Below are 11,920 nucleotides of genomic sequence, written 5' to 3'. Positions count from 1 at the left end.
CACCATCAGGTCCCAGGTAGGCTGGGACCCCAGGCCACAGAAGACAGAGAAGGACAGTGTAGAAATGTAATTAGGTGTGAGGGCATTAACAGGCCTCAAACGACACTAACCAGCCTCAGCTGGGACCCACATCCACACCCTTCCCCTGAGTCTAAGGATCCCACTGAAGCAAAGGCCAGGGGGTTCAGCCCTTCCCCACGCTGTGCTGTGTTTCTGTAGAACAGATGTGCTGTATCTGTTCCCAGCCCTGCTGCAGAAGTTCTTTTCAGACCTGGCCAGGGCTGCAGGTAGCATGTTTCCAGTCCTGTCTCATGGATGGTGCTTGGACAAAGCTGCAGCCTTGCCTCTCTTCTTTTGCTGCTGTGTACATTCTTTGCATGGATTCTGGACTTCATGTGCTGCCTTTCTTTATCTGGGATTGTTGACAGACCCTGTTACCTCCTATGCTGTGATCTTCCTCAGCTCACAGCTTCCCTTCTGTTGCCTTCTGCTCTTGCTGCTGCCTGATAACAAAACAAGAGATGTGGAGAGAAAGGAGTGACTACAGCAGCTCAGGGAGCACTGGAGGATCTGCCACCAAAGGAAGTGGACAAGGAAGAAAACTATCCTCGTGTGCTGCAGTGAGGAAGAGATGTATTTGGTAGTCTTTAACCACAGGATGGACAGATGGAAATTGTGGGACTACCTGTGCCTTCCTTCCTCCTCAGGTAAGCGTTCAAGCAGGAGAATGCTCTTACTCCAGCAGTCAGGGCAGGTAGCCAAGGACAGCAGTGGGTTGTGCTTGCTGTGGATCAATCTTTGATCCTTGTCTAAAGGTGCAGGGTAATCCCAAGCAGGAGTTCTGAAACCTTTGGCCTTGGGACCCATCTCTGGGTGTACCCAGAGCCACCTCTGCAGTGGGAGTGCCAACAGTGGTTTAGCTGATTTCATGTCTCACACTGCCCAGCCTGAGACACCAAGTACTTGCTCCCAGTTTCCTTAGTCATTCCCACCTGATATAAGGCTGCACTGTGTTCTCTTTAGCAGTATAGGTATGCCCTTAAGTTTGATATGACATGCAGAATGAATTCTGATTAATGGAGGAGGAAAAACACCAGAGCAAAGAGGTCTTTTTAAGCAAATAACAAAATACTCTAATCTTTGGAAGAAGTTTGTTCCCTCTGTGTTTCAAATTTTATGCTGCAGAAAGGAGATGCCATTTGCTGCAAAATTTTTTTTTTTTTTAATCTTAGGAAGAGACTAAAGACTGACATACTAAGAAAAAATAAGTATCTACAGACACTGAAGAGTCAGGAAACAGTGAGATCTCCTCCTTTCCATACTTTGTATGCCAAATGGCTACCAGTGCTTGTCAGCCTTGCAGAGTATCAGGGAGTGCAGCAGACTGTGTGTTCCATAAGGAGAGCCAGCTGGGCTGCCCCATAAGGTACTGCCTCACTTAGTGCTGCTGAGCCATCCACATCCCCAGCACCAACAGCAGATTGATGAAAACCAAGCTGGGGCCCCCCAACAAAGCTCAGAGAAGGGAGTTCAAATCCCTTGTGGGGGTTTCTTAAGCTCATCTTGCTGTGCTGCCAGCCTGGAGCCTGCATGGAGCTGCATCAGCCCAGGTGGAATACTGTATGAAACAGCTCTGCATGCTGCAGGGAGGAAAATGTTAGGAGATTTTTACTGAGCAAGAAACCTTAGATTTCCCCCTAGGGACCAGGGATGTGCATACTGAGGTGTTGGCTGATAATCCAATCTATAAAACTCTCATGCAAAAAGGTGTTTCTCTGTAAAGAATGAAGGGATGCTAAACAGTGGGAGATTAATCACTCCTCCTCCCCTTTCCTCCCACTTACCTCGTGGATCATTAGGTCTCAGGAAGGTTTTAATTCTGTGTGTACATGGAAAAATTGACACAAGTTTCACCTGACTGGTGACTAGGTCGTGTTAAGATCTGTATCACAATCAACACTCATTAGTCCAAAACAGCAGAGAAACAACGCATCCTACTGGGAGAGGAGGATATTTATCAAGTTAGGAGGCTTTTATGGGGGATTATCTTGACAGCTGTATGTACAGCTCTTCCACAAGAGCTTCCACTAATATAAGCCGGAGACAGGGAAACCTGTTGTCCCTTGGCATCCCTCTCACTTAAGTGATCACAGTTTATGTCCCAGCCTGCTTCCCCCAAGGAGGCTTTCCATCACAGGAGCTTTGGGGTGAGAATTTCAAAATGCCTTAATCAAAACTCTTCTGTTTAGTGCTGAAATGTGTCTCACTTAAATGCAAAGCCCCTGAGACTGTCCTGGATTGGATTTACTCCAATCTGAGCCCACTTTATGCCTGGAGTTATTTACTGTGAAACTGTTGGGAAGTGGACTTTCCCATGCAAAGCAGCACCTTTGATTCACCCTCAGTTATATATTGATCATATTTTGATCCTTTTTCATTGCAAATGCTCCTGAGAATATATTTCTGTCCAAAAGAGTTTGGGTGTGTCTGTTCTTTATGGGTTAACAGTTGAATTCTTGTATTCATCTGCTGGTGCTTCAAGCGATGCTAATCTGTGCAGAGAACAGGGACAATAATATGGGATTTAAGGGATCAAATAAACTGAAGTAAAAATCAAGATTGCAGAGGAAAGATATTTGACTTAAATGTTTGAACTAAGATAAAACTCAAAGGCTAAAAACTTGCAAGTAAGTAAGAAGGGAAAATATTAAAATCTTTATTTCTTACTCAGTGTGTTTGAAAAATAGAAATAGATTTTTTTTCCTAGTTTTTAAGCTTCTAAATTTTATAGTATTGGTAACTAAAGCTAGAACTAGCTTAAAACTTTAAAAACCTTTAAAAGTTGTTTATAATGACTGTAGTGGTGTTTTATAGAGGAAAAAATAATCTGCTGAATTCCTCCCCAGTTTACTAAAACAGGTGTGAAAAGTCAGCCTTTCCCTCTGCAGATTAAACTAGAGCAATATTTTACTCTGCCTATTCCAAAGGTGATTCCACTGGTAAATGCTTCCATGCAGGGGGTGCAGTGAATTTTAAACAGTCCATCCTCTTTCTGTGAAAGAGGTTATTGAAGTCTATTAAAAGCTGTTATGAAGTTTACAAAAGAAATTCACTCTGGAGTTATGGTATTTTATACCAACTTTCAGCTCAAACTAAACTTTTATAGCCAGGATATAAACTCCTGAATATGGGGTCTTCGTAACAGAAAACTTGTCTGACTAGAGGGTCAGGAGGAGCAATGGTATAATGCAATTTATAGCCTGCTCAGCTTGGATTTACACTTCATCACAGTACAATATCAGGAGCAGATGTTACAATGACAGTCCCTGTTTTTTGTTGCTGTGTAAAAAACAACATGTTTTAGTCCTAAACCAGAATTGCTGTCTTCCTATGGGAGAGGCAGGGTAGCTCATGTTTCCCAGAACTACTTTTATAAGCATGGCCTTTGCAACAGCAACCCCTCAGATACCCCCAAGCCCCTTCAAATACAGGGGCATTCAAGACAAAATCTCTGGATTTGACCTGTGAAATTAGAGATTAGAAGCACAGGAAAATCAAAGCCTGATCTTTCTTGAGAGAAAGATCAAGCTATAGGGTGCTGGGAAAGGGAAGCCTATTTTAAAGATGAGAGGGCATTTGCCATGGGTAGAATCAGTAAAGTTGGAAAAGGAGTACTCTGGCCAACACCTGCTCAAAGCAGGGCCAGCAGGAGGAATAAAGTCACTTCTTATTGATGGTCCATACAAATAAGTTATACTGAAGAATACAGCAGTCCTTGCTCAGCGCCCAAATCAACCAGTTCAGTGACAGATATGTCACCCTAACACTGCCTGGATAGAAACTTCCTCACTGGATCACAGTGCAGTGTGCATTTAACAGATAAACTAGAAATGCTAAAGCCTTCTCTTGTCCCCTTGCAACCCTCCACTCACTTCCTTTTTACTTTGCTAATAGAACAGAAAATAACAGTTGCTTTAAGGCATGTAATGACTATAAAAACTCTCTGGTTTTAACCCTGGGTGTTGTTCTTTGGGGAAAACTAGTAAACATAAATTTTTGACCAAGTCTGGCAGAGTTTGTCCTGTGATAGATCATTGGCACCAGATAGCTTTTTGTTCTGTGCTTGTTCAGAATCTGCTCTGAGAAGGGAGAGTTCAAATACAGAGCTCCCAGGCATAATTGGAAATTAAATAATGATATAGGAATGTCTCCCAGTAATTTTCAAAAAACTGATTATGTGAGATTGACTGCAGAAAATCATGTATGTAATTATTTCTGTCTTTATTCTTTATTGCTGTCTTAAAGTCTGCAAGGCTGAGGGAAAACCAGTCTCCTTGTACCACTTCTCTTGCTGTAAAGATACTTTCCAGGCTACAGAACTACATTTCTTACCATCTACCATATTATAGCTCTGAGGAGAGGGCAGTGTTGGTAATATTAGCAAGCAAATTCTTGTGTAAGACCGATGCTTTCTAACAATTCAGCTGGTGCCCATTGTTGAGGTATCATTGCCTACATAGCTGCTGGTGCTCTGTGCCACCAGCAAGGCTAGCAGGAAAACAATGACATTTGAAGTAAATCAAATGCATTCTACTCTCTTTAGTTAGATCCTGGCTGCAAGAAATGCTGTGAACTACCAGTGAACCCTGGCTTAGAGCTAATGCCTCCACTTCATGCTTTTGGGCAGGTTCCCTGGTGTTTCCTAACAGTGCTCCTGGCCTTGAAGGCACCAGATAATCCATGCACTGCAAAGGGCAGTGATGGTGTTTGTTTGGGGAGGTCAAAGAGTGGCAGCACTGAAGGGAAAAGTTCAGACTGTTGCAAGAGGAGACTGAAAATATTCCCTTGTTTAATATTTTGTTGTGTGCCAGTGTGTACCAAAAAGCACATCCTGGGCATGACATTCAGAGCAAGGTTCAATTTACCATGTCCTGGCTATATTGCCAGTAAGATTTGACTGTGAAGCTTACAAACTCTGTACAACTAAACCTTCAAAACATTCAGCCTTCTGCCTTGCAAATGGATACCCAGACTGTCCTTTTACTATTTGATAAGTTCATGCATTCTATCTTTTTGCCCTTGCAAAGTATTTCCCAGGAATAAACTTCCTGATGCCATTTTGGCTTGTCTGAATTGCATATACATACACATGATTTTCAAGGTATTTTGTAGATTTTTTTTTAGTTTTCTAAGCATTAACTACAGGAGAAGCAAGGATCATATGTGATTATAACAAGTTTCTCCTGACTCTATGTAATTTAGTGTTGGTCATTAACCAAAGCACCAGAATGGATCTTCATGGCCTCTGTGATGCTGTCTAGTAAGCTGGGTACTAAAGGACAGAGCAGAAGCTCTGGTTTTCCTTGTCAGTTCCCCTCACTTTGCTGTTTTCCTTCTCCACAACTACTCTGCTTCCAACCTGACTTCCTACCAAGTCCTCTATGTATGCAGTTTGTCACTCCATGATAATCTTGATGGAGGCATCAAGGAGAAATAAGCATGAAAGAAAGAGGTAGGATGAGTGATTAGAAAATTTCTGGAGGATGGGATGACAGGGTGAATCTTATAGGCAGGAATTTTCTCCCCTCCCATAATTCTGGGGAACCCAGGACTTTCAATTAGGGCAGATGTGTTTTGTGTTTTCACACATCAATCTTTCATTGTCCTTGCATCAATCATTCACTGGTTTGTGCAAATAACTTCTCCCAAACAATATTCTCCTGTCAGAAGCAGGCACTGTCTTCTGCAAACCTGTTTGAATATTCCGTTATTACCAGATGATGCTTTTTGTTGAGGCTTTTTGTGTGTTTTCTGAATGACATACAATATAATCTCTGTGCTCCTTGCCCTAATGAAGCTGGAAGGCCAAGGTAAAGCCAGACACTGACAGGGACTGTGTCCAGAAACCTTTTCTTTGTATCTGTGCAGGGAGGAGCAAAGGTAGCTGCAAACAGGGAGCCCTTGTTCACTGCTTGTTTGATTCCAGCCCAGCCAGGCTCAACCTAGCTGATGTCAAGAGTGGCTAATTGGTTTTATAAATCCAATTTATACAAATACAAAGCCTACTTTGTACTTATTCCTTCAGGCAAATATTAAGCCATAGGTTACATTTCCAGTCAGATTGCTTGTTTTCTGGAGGTGTTACTGGAAAGTCTTTGTGCATGGTCCCTGAGGGGCCACACTGACCCGAGTCTAGGTCAGCATGGATGAAAAGAGCTTACCTGGGGAGAAGCAAAGCACAGAACTGAGGGGAGTTCTGGTAAAAACTAACCCACCCAACAGCTTCTGAAAAGGAAGTCTAGCCAGCTGGACACTACAGAAATTGGCTGATCTGAGTACTGAAAGCTAGGCCTGCCCTGCAAGGGCATCACTGATGCAGCAAGCAGTAAATGCCAGTGAGCTGGGCTGGCTCATGGCTAGGGCAGTATAGTGTTTATCCAGTGACAAGAACATGGCACTTATAATGGAAGTGAATTTTTATTCCTGGTGACACAGAGGTCACCTTTACTTCCTATGATGCTAAACAGCTTCTGCAGGAACAGTGTTTAACTCAATGCAGGTCTTTTCAAAAGTGCATCAACAGATTAAAACTATAAATTAACACCATGTTGCTGTGTTCCTGTGGTCTCAGATTTCCCCCTGAATATACAATAGCTTCTGCAAGTGTGTATCAAACTTGTTGTCTTTGTGCTCTCTCACCAGGTTTCTTGGTGCTATGCTTCTGCAGTAGAAAAGACTTTGAAATCAATTGCTGAAATGTAGTTCAGTTTATGGTTCATAAAGGGCTTTGGGAAACCATTTTGTATAAAATGTGTAACATAAATAAAGGCAGCATATTCATTCCCCTTTCTTAGTTTTGAAATTATCCTATTAAGCTGGCAAACATGTCAAATATGTAACTTAACTTGCTGAAGCCCTACCTACCAAAAGGCACTTAAGTGGATGCTTAAAATTAAGCATGTGATTTAATCCTGCCTTATACAGTTCTTAACCACAAGCATAAGTCTCACTGGAGTCAGGGCAAGCACATTAGAGCTAAGTGTGTACTAAGCACTTCGTTAAACCAAGGCCTAACTCTGATTATTTTCATATTCCTTTCTAATTCTGAAAAACAAGTATGCTACAAGAGGCAATGACATCTCAACTTCTGCCCCCATTAAATAAGTTTAAAAATCATGAATCCTAAAGCAATAGTATTGCCATCATACTACTTTTCTTTTATGATTAATCCAGAGTTTGATATGTCTTTCTATAGGATTAATATCTTAACAGCAAGGTAATAGGTGGTGTGACATTTAATCTCTTTGATTAAATTCCATACTAAAAATGTCCCATAAATAAAAGAAACAATTGAGGCAATCATAAATTACCTTCATTGTTGCAAAGTGATGGATTTAGTGGTTACAGAGTGTAAAATCTCATGAGCTCATTAAAAGCTATAAGGGTTTTTCCTTCCAGAGCCCTAAAAGATGTTGTGGCCTACGGCAGGTTTTCTCACATTGCTTTCATTTAATCAGTCGAAACCTTAAGAGGAAATAGGAGATGCTTTATATATGTGTCCATTTCATTTTCTAGTAGAGATCACTAGATCCAAACAAAGTTTTCTATCTCAGGTGCCTCCTGTGGCTTCAATACTGTGTACCTAATGAGAGAGGGTGTAATTTTTGAGTTAACAGCCAGAATGAAGTTATTTCAAAATCTGAGTCTGCTTTTCAATTCTGGCACGGACCTCCACTGTGACCTTGGGCAAGTCACAGAAGGCCAAGTATTCAGGAACTCAGTATCAACCACCAGGACCAGATCAAAATGTATCAACCCTCCATACTGCCAAATTAACAAGGTTTGGATGCAGCCCAGCAAGCTGCTCTTTTGAGTACTTGCCTAAAAGCATCACAAGGGAGATGTTCATCTGAGTATCTCTAAAAATCCATGTGCAGGTGAAGGTCCCAGACCTTTCAAGGCTTCACTGTACTACTTAAATGCACCTAGAAGGATTCATTTCTCCCTTTCCAAAATTAGCAAAAGGTTGTATTCAACCAGAAGGGCTTCACTTAGCATAATAAGACATCATTTTCCTGTCCAATTAAAAACTTTTTACTACACATACAAAGACACTTTTTACCTTTCTGTTTGACTATAGCAGGTGAAAAAGTCAAGTGACAAGGGCAATAAGTGAACAAGACTCTCATCCAAGTTGCTGGGGGTTTCAAGGGCTCTCATAAGAAACTTTCCTAGTTCCTGAAATCTGTGCTGTCCCTTTGATTCCTCACAATGAGCTGTCATGACATGAAACCCATCCTCCAACAAGAAGCACACAGATGCACAGGCTGCACCATGCCTCTGCTGAGCTGCAAGGTTAGGTATGGACAAGAGGCTTCTATACTGTCTCATAGTGCTGCTATAAAAAAAAGAATTAAAATGGGATTAAGGATTCAAATGAAAGGCTTTCTGTGAGGATGTATTTTTAATATAAAAGGTTAACAGCAGAGAAGTCCCCCATGGTGCAGTTTGTAGGATCTTCTAAGAGTTTAGCAAGATTAAGTTAATGTAAGTTACTTGAGGAATATTTGTGTAACCCACAATGAGGTTGGTTTTGCTGCACATTCGCCAGATGAAATGCTGCATTTCAGAGTTAAACCTCATTCAAGCACCCATGAAAACAGCACAGCTGACAGTGCTGGGAGCAGCAGGCTTCCTCCTGGGGAGTTACTGTAGGATTAGCATTAGTGCCCATGGCATGGGTGTTCTGCACAGGTGGGCCATGAGTGGTTTTGCTATAGGTCTTTGCCATCAGCAGAGAGTGGGAAATTCTTAATTCAGCCTTAAAAAACAAACAAAACAACAACAACAAAGGGAAAAAAAAAAAAAAAAAGAAAACCCCCACAAAACAAGCAAGGAAAAAAAACCCTGCCCATACTGACCAAGACATTTCTAATTGCTGTCTCAAGAGCTGCCCACAGCCTATCTCCTTAAATTGTGGGAGGCCTGTTTTAGCAAAGATTCATGGTAGGCAGAAGCTTGCTGACCGGCCCTGATAAATCAGTCAGATTTTGGATTGCTTTTTAAAAGCTTCAGCCTGTTTTTCTGAAATCTGTTATTAAGCATGCCCTGTTCTGACCAGTTCCTTTCACAATGACCTCCAACATTGCTCTGTTGGAGAAGATATAAAAGGAGAATGGGCTTGGGGCCAGGGACCCTTGAAAAAATGCCTTGCTATAGAGGATGGCAGGGCCTGCAGACAGTGCAAGAATGGCCCAGGACTGCATCAAAAATTCCTGTTAGTGGAGACTTAATAATGCTTTGGATGGATTAGCAAGAAATGCATCCCAAAGGGTCCAAAAAAGGGAGGAAAACCATGACTTAGCATCCCTGTGCGTTGGTTTTCTTGTCTTTCTTTGTGTACCTCCATACTGTGACTGGTTTATCACAGACTGGGCTAGTGCAAGCCTGGATTATTGTAGAAATCTCACAGTGACCTTCCAGACATGTGGAATCTTCATAATCCTTGACAGCCACTTCTCTTCCATCACCCATGTTGGTCTGAGAGGCACAGGCTGTGGCTGGGGATGGAGATATTTTCATACCCTACAGGAATTATTTTAGATTTTCACACAAAAACAAACATTTTTCACTATGACTGAATTTTATTCGAAACTCAACTTTCCATAGGAAAGGGAAATTCAGATTTTTCCCACCTCCTTTGTTATTAAGCTGAATGTGCCTGGGCAAGAACTAATAGGATTTAGAGGGAACTGGTAGCTACCAGGACAATTTCAGAAGTTTGTGACATGACCTGAAGAGCTGATTGATTTCCACTGTCCCTTGGCAAGGAAACTAAGTCATGTGCAAGGAAAGAAGCATCCAGGCATCTGAGGTCAATTGTCCAGCAATTTCTACAGTGGTGCAGAGGGATGCAGAGCAAATTAAACACTTTCTTTAATAACAGGAATTCAGTCCTGCTTTCTTTGAAGCTGAGTGAATTGTTTTCAATGTGTTCTGATTTATATTATAAAGAAAGTACTCATCTCAGGAAGTTGAGTTGTGTAATTCAGACCAAAGTAAAACATTTCTGACTGCTTTAATATTTGTTTGGAAGATAATAGTTTAGAATGAAACAGGCAATTTTTTGATACAACTAAGTCTTGATGATTGTTGTTGTTTTCAATTTGCATTTATTCTAGTTCCCTTTTTCCAAACAGACCACTTCACCCTTTGCTGGAAATCAAAAAAATTAGTTGTAAGTGTAGTCCTTGCAGCAAACACACTATTCCTTTTCCGTTACTCACTTTCACTCTCCCCATGTACCTTTTACAACCTTATGCCATTATGTGGCCACTTTTCTGCCCACGTGCATTTTAACAAGTGAATTTCCAAAGTTTGTATGGATGAGTATTTACAGGAGATTCCTTGTTTTTCCTCACTCATTGTACATCTATTGAGCCTGGTGCCCTATTTGGAGGTATTTGTTCCTATAACATATTTCACTCAAGAAAACTGGCATAGTCATAAGGGCTATCACTAGGGTCACCCTAAAGCAGAGGGTAAGTACTTTTTCAGGTAGACTCTGAATTTGTATTCATATTTAGGGTTGATTTAGAAGTTATTCTCTGTAGGGTTTACAGATCCTTTTTTTTCCCCCTTCCCTTAAATACTACAAAATGTATCTCAGGTTCTCTTGAAGGGCTGTTCAAGGGATCACCCTGCATATTTATTTGATTTTTCTTGTAGAAGTCCATAACTTAACTGTAGCAGATTTAGAAAACGAGCTGTAAAACAGAAATCAAAACAGGGAGTTCTGGCATTGCAGGCAGTGTCCTGCTCGAGCTGGAGGCTAGAAAAATGGGTGAAAGCTGCAGATATGAAAGCTGCCACATACATCGGGCAACAACTAAGCAGAATGAGAATTCAAAAGAGGGACTGAGCTAGGGAGAAAAGGGATTTACTGGATGTATATCAGTGGACCAGGATAAAGGATTGATGGCATCCTAGGATTGGCCCCCTGCATTGTAGACAGGCTTGAAGACAAACACAGTGCTTGCAAATACCCTGGAGCAGTAGGCTCCAGTCACAGCCAGCAAGTTTTTTAAGGGTTGACAATATATATTGATAATACTTGGCATTTACCTGCCAAGTTGAGAATTACTGGAGCTGGAATCTTTGTCTGTTTAGTTAAGGAGAGAACAGAAGTAACACAATCTATTTCCCCAGCCATTCACACCTCCACAATGAAGCCTGAGCTTCTAATGCTCCTGGTCCCATTGCTGTGTAGGCTTTCTTTAAACTATCAAGTTCATATGATAAATAGGTTTGAGGAAATCTCTTCATTTAAGTGGATCCCCTGAGCAACAAAAGTTGTGCTGTATATATGAAATAAAGTATTAATTCTGAATTATTTACTCAGCTCCACTTACTTGTTCTCATTTCCTTCTTTTTTACTAAAACTAAATCATTCATCTTCTCTTCCTTCCTTAAAGATATTTCAAAAGTTTTTTAATCACTTTACACATATCAAATGCTGTTAGATACCATGATCATACTTCTGTTTGGGATGCCTACAAATAATATTATGTGCATTGAAGTAAATAAACCTCATTACCTTTATTAACTCCATTAATCACAGCTAAAAATGTTAATTAAGCCTATTTTAATGCCACTGACAGATTTAGGACTAATTGATCTCATTATTAACTTTTGTGAAATTACAACCATCTTGAAATTTATCCCTCAGTACTATCAAATTTTATGTGAGGCCAACATTTTCCTAGGAGATTTTGAAACCTAAATTCAATGAAAAACATTGATTTTGGAAGCATTTTGAAACATTTTGAGTTTGACGGCAAAAAGGTCTAAGAAGTAGAAAGTGAGGAGGACTGGAAAGGGAAACTACAGAGTGAAACTTCTTTTGCTACAGTCTACCCTC

Source organism: Lonchura striata, chromosome 8 (genome assembly GCF_046129695.1).
Source record: "Lonchura striata isolate bLonStr1 chromosome 8, bLonStr1.mat, whole genome shotgun sequence".
Lineage (NCBI taxonomy): Eukaryota > Metazoa > Chordata > Aves > Passeriformes > Estrildidae > Lonchura > Lonchura striata.
Note: the sequence above shows the minus strand (reverse complement) of the source record.